The sequence below is a fragment of the Spermophilus citellus genome (genome assembly GCF_964194105.1).
Source record: "Spermophilus citellus genome assembly, chromosome: 1".
NCBI classification, from domain to species: domain Eukaryota; kingdom Metazoa; phylum Chordata; class Mammalia; order Rodentia; family Sciuridae; genus Spermophilus; species Spermophilus citellus.
Genome location: NC_138182.1, coordinates 273,101,828 through 273,108,158, shown reverse-complemented (window position 1 = coordinate 273,108,158; position 6,331 = coordinate 273,101,828).

The following is a 6,331-nucleotide window of genomic DNA, read 5'->3' as shown; positions in this document are numbered from 1 at the left end:
ATTAGCAAAAATTGAAACAATGTCAAGTCAGGAGCCTGTGGAATTAAGTTCCCTTAAGAAGCCACATCTATATTAACCTACAGCCTGTTTTGACCTCCACCTACTGGAAAATGGTGATTTTGGAGAGAATGAATGTTGTAGATGGAGAGCCAAAGTGACTATTAAGTAAAACTTACGTATTGCTAGCTTAGCAGACCCCTTTCACCTACCTTAAGGCTAAGAATTCTGTACCTGAAACCTATGGAAAAGATTTCTCCATTTTGCTGCAACCCAGGTACCACTGGGTTAATATTATTTATGACCATGGTTTTATGGCTCAAAGTTCCACAAGGAAGCATGCCATTAAATATAACTTGAGTCACTGTTCCCAGGCTATGATTACTCCTATCTGGTTCGGAATAATCTTATTTCCTTAGAGTTGCTATTTTATATGGACAAGCCCAATGATAAAGAACTCATGCCAAAAATTAGGAGTTTGGGCCCACTATTCAACAATGCAAGTACAGTAAAAATCGCTGAGCAGACCATCCCATAAAAGGGCCAAAAACAAAGCAACAGCTGACAGAGAACCTAGATGTAGTATTGTTGAAATCTCACTAAGGAATTTTTATCCCTCCAAATTGATGCCTATCAAAATCTCAAACCTTCAATGATACTACTGAGCTACAGTAACAAAAACAGCATGGTTTTGGCACCAAAACAGGCAAGAGACCAATGGAACAGAAGATATAGAGCCAAACCACAAAAACCCAGTTACCTCATTCTAGACAAAGGAGCCTAAAACATACATTGGGGAAAAGATAGCCTCTTCAACAAATGGTGCTGGAAAAACTGGAAATCCATATGTAGGAATATGAAATTTAATCCCTCTCACCCTGTACAAAACTCAAAGTGGATCAAAGACCTAGAATTGAGATCAGAAAACCCATACATACTAAAAGAAAATGTAGACTCAACATGCTAACATATCAGCTCAGAAACTGACTTTCTTAATAAGGAATCCTAAAGCACAAGAAGTAAAATAAAAAACCAAACTAAAAAGTTTGACATCAAACTAAAACGTTTCTTCCCAGCAAAGGAAACAATCAACAGCATGAAGAAAGAATGGGAGAAAATCTGTACCACCTGCACCTCAGATGCAGCATTAGTTTCTAGGATATATAAAGAATTCAAAATACTTCATACCAAAAAAACAACCCAATCGATAAATGGGCAAAGGAACTGAACACTTTTCAGAAGAAGAAATTTATGAATGGTTAACATATATGAAAAAAAGTTCAACATATCTAGCAACTAGAGAAATGCAAATTAAAACTACACTGAGATCCATCTCACTTCAGTCACAATGACAATAATTAAGAATACAAATAACAATGTTGGAGAGAATATGGGGGGAAATGTACACTCATACATTGCTGGTGAGACTGCAAATTGGTGCAATCTTTCCAGAAAGCAGTATGGAGATTCCTCAAAAAACTAGGAATGGACCCACCATTTGACCCAGCTATTCCACTCCTCAGTATATATCCAAAGGATTTAAAATCAGAACACTACTGTGATGCAGCCACACCAATGTTTATAGCAGCTCAATTCACAATAGCTAAGGAGCCCTTCAACAAGTGAATGAATAAATAAATGAGTATTGATTTTATATCCTGCTACTTTGCTGAATTCATTTACTAGTTCTAGAAGTTTTCTGGTGGAACTTTTAGGGTCTTCCAGGTATAGAATCCTATCTATACCCAAAGGACTTAAAAACAGCATATTACAGGGACACAGCCACATCAATGTTTATAGCAGGACAATTCACAGTATCTAAACTGTGGAACCAACATATATGCCCTTCAAGAGATGAACGCATTAAAAAAATGTGGCATATATACTCAATGGAATATTATTCAGCAATAAAACAGAATAAAATCATGGCATTTGCAGGTAAATGGGTGGAGTTAGACAGATAATGCTAAGTTGGCCAATCCCAAAAAACCAAATGTTGAATGTTTTCTTTGATATAAGGAGACTGATTCATAGTGGGATAGGGAGAGGGAGCATGGGAAGAATAGACAAACTCTAGATAGGGCAGAGGGGTGGGAGGGGAAGGTAGCAGGCATGGGGTAATTAATGATGGTGAAATGTAATGATCATTATTATCCAAACTACAGGTATGAAGACAAAAATTAGTGTGAATATATTATGTATACAACCAGAGATATGAAAAATTGTGCTCTATATTTGTAATAAGAATTGTAATGCATTTCACTGTCATATATAAATTAAAAAAAGAAATGAATGAATAAAGAAAATGTGGTATATGTACACAATGGAGTATTACTCAGCCATAAGGAAGAATGATTTTATGACATTCATGAATAAATGGATGAATGTGGAGATTATCATGTAAGTGAAATAAGCCAGTCATAAAAAGCCAAAGGTCCAGTGTTTTCTCTGATTTGTGGAAGCTAACCCACAATAAGGGAGAAAGGGAAGAATAGAATACATATTCAGGAGATTAGGCAAAGGGGAGATAGGAAAAGAAGAAACAGTGGAATGAATCTGTAACAATTTTCCTATATTCTTATATTCTATATTATCATAGAGTGAATCCCACCAGTATGTACATCCATAAGAATGGGGTGCTAATTAGAATAAGATATATTCCATGCATGTATAATTATATCAAAATGAATTCTACTGTCATGTATAACTAAAAAATGTTAAAAATTTTGATTCCTATTCTACTCACTTTGCTTTTACTTCAAAAGGGCTTTAAAAAAAACTACACCAGAGACAGATCATATTATAAGATAATCTATTATATTTTTTAGTTCTCGGCAGACACAACATCTTTGTTGGTATGTGGTGCTGAGGATCGAACCCGGGCCACACGCATGCCAGGCGAGCGCGCTACCGCTTGAGCCACATCCCCAGCCCCAGATAATCTATTATAAAGAACACAGTTTAGTTTCTGAAGGTAGGAAATAACTTAAATTCAGAACTACACACCTGTCAGTCATTTTCAAACTGATTACTTAATCTAAACCAGAGAACATTCTGTTCCAAAACCAGATCTCTATTGCTTAAAAGAATATTTCAGTTTAATGTTACGTTAAATATATAATTTAAGATTTCTACGATTATTCAGAAAAGAGTAGGACAGTATCCATCACAAGATGTAAAAGAAAACTGCACCTGAATAAAATTAATCAATGATTTTAAAATTCTATAATAGAGTTATATTCCACATAATCTGGGTTAAATTCATTTCTAACTAGTGATTGCTTATCATATCCAGGACATGAAGATATTCAAAGGTGAAAATTCTAAATTTCACAATGACCCTTTGTACAAAATTGTTTTATTACCTCAATTGTCAAAATATTCTCTCACATCTAACCCAAGTCAGCTGGCTAAAATTAATCCCATTTATGACTTAAAAAAAAAGATGTGGTAACCATCTTCAAAAACTATAAAATCTTCAAGGATTATGGGAAGTTATAGAAAACATATACATTTTATGAATATACGTATTTAAATAAATACATATATTTAATATTTTATATACCAACACATAATAGAGTGCTTAATGGTCAATGAAGCACTATAATATATTGGTGTGAACTTGCATTCAAAATGTATCTGAGAATCTAAATGAAACAGAAATTCAAAAGCCTTATAGCTGAGAGTGTCCAGATCCCCATAATAGCAAGAAGACAAAAACACTAGCTCATTATCAAGTGAATGAGAAATATACTTAATAGGGGAAGATCTGAACATATAGAAAAGGAGAAAGAATAATAATCTCCTAAATACCCAATTTTTTTAATTCAACAATTTCCAGCATCTGGTCAGTCTTTCTCTGTCATTCTCCCCACCTAACACCACATCCCCAGTTTTGGATTTTTTTAAAAAAGCAAATCTTAGATATCATGTCATTTTATCCTTAACTATCTCCCTGTTTCCTATAAAAAAAGAGACAGATATGAAATGTAACTACTGTATACAATTATTACACTTAAATTACCAATTCTTTAAAATCAAAATCTTTGTCAATGTCCAATTTCCCCATATACCTTCACATTTGGTTTGTTTGAAGCATGACCCAATAAGGTCTACAATTGCACATATTCTTAGAACTTTTTAAATCTTTATACTCCTCCTCCTTTACTTTCCCTTGCAATTTATTAAATCATGTTGATCTTTCTGGACCACATTCCGGACCTTCTTGATGGTATCTCAATGATCTTTAACACATTGTTCTGTCCCAGACTTGGGTCAAATTCAGGTTTATTTTGTAAAGCATTTTTAAAGTGATATTGTGTACTTAGATTGGGATTGACAAGTCATTCTTGTTTTCTAATGATCAGAGTGATCAATGGTTTCAATGACCTGATCCAAATTCCCCAGACTTTCCATTTCAATGATTTAGCAGCTAATGATAAATATTATTTGATCAAGTATTGCAGAGTGTTAGTATCTTGCTTTGTATTTCCTTTTATTAAATCAACTTAAAAAATGTTTCCCATTATAAACCATTTGAGTGTCTTGCCTGAATCAATCATCAACAGGCAGCCATGGTTCATTCTGAAGGGTAACAGTATTTGGACTTTGTTTCTAGGACTTTTCAGTGTCCTTTATATAAAGGAAAAAAATCTAAGTTCATATTGTTATTTCCCAAATTTAGAATTGCAAAATTTTTAATTCTTCCATTTCATTTTTTTCTTACATTGAAAAATCCTTATTTTTAACTAGCATATTTATTAACAATTTAGTTACTGAGTAGTCTAACATTTCCTTGTAGTTCTTTGTGCTCTAGGGTACATCCACATAGGGATGTGTAAATTTCTATACTTTAAAGGTCAAAAGGAGTTAAGTAGAGGAAAAGGACCACAGGGTGGAAGGAGGGAAGTGGTAGAAAGTGATACTGGTCAAATTATATTGTTACATTATGTGCATGTACAAATATGTAACAACAAATCCTATATTATGTACAATTATAATGCACTAATAAAAAATGTGGGAAAAAGCCCAAAAGGTAATGAAAATAATCCTGTGTATTTAAGCCACCAACTTGATACGTAATTCAGCATATTTGTTCACTTCATGATTTTCTGCCAAAAAAAAGATAAAAAACATGTCTTTTTAAATTATAACTTAATCTAATTTTATAACATAAGTACATAGTTCCAAAGTCAAACATACAAAACTAAAGGTATATTCAGAGAAATCTAGCTTCCATAATAGTTCATCTTCTCCCACCCCACCATAGGTAACATAATTTGTATCCTTTCATAAATAAATAGCATTTTACTATATACTTTCCATCTTCTTAATAATTACTCTATAGTATTACATGGAAATATTCACTGCTTTTTACAGCCACATAGTCAATTATGTTCATGTACCAGGGTTTATAATGATAGTTTTAAATGGGAGATATATATATATATATGTGTGTGTGTTTGTGTGTATAATATATATATTTAGATGAATTATATTTCATTAAATGCCTCTGACTTGTAAATTTAGAAATCCATCAAAAGTTACGAGGCTGATTATTAAAAGCCTAAGTTTTAAATAGGGTGTACATGATGCCTAGATGATGAATACATCTACATATAGTGGGTATATCTGGATGCTAGAGCTGAAAATGTTTCAACAATTAAATTTTAGGTTTTCTGGCCATATGAACAAGAAAAAACATGTATTGGAGATACTTATCCAGCCCATGAATTCTTAAGAACCTGCTTCCTATCTAAAATGTCCAAGCATGGCTTGAACTAAGGAAAAGGCAGTGTACACTGGACACAAGAGTTTGTTATTCAATTATTCTGACTGATGAGCATTCTAATATTAGCATGCTGAATGAGGTAGGGGTTATATACAGAACTACTCAGACATTAAAGAAAACAATAATAGCTAACTCTTATGTGTTCTTAACCATAGAGAGGCACTGAACAAAACACTTTTTGAGTATTAATTCACTTAATCTTCAAAATTCTGTGATGTAGGTACTAGTAATATTCCTGTGTTAAAAAATAGAAAATTAAGACAGAGATTAAGTCACTTTCATAAAAATACAGAGTCAGGAAATAGGCTGTGATTTCAACTCAGGCCTACTAGCTCCAGAACCCACAATTCTCATCTTTATGCTACCCTGTCTGAAAATTATCAAGACGAGACGAAAATAACATTCAGAAGGTAGAAAAATAAACTGAAATGATAGAAGCAATGCAACAATAAACTAAAAAAGAAGACAACAAACACAAGAAACAAGTAGGGGAATTTGATTTTATTTTTTACAAATTTAAATGTTCCAAAACATTTTACTTGG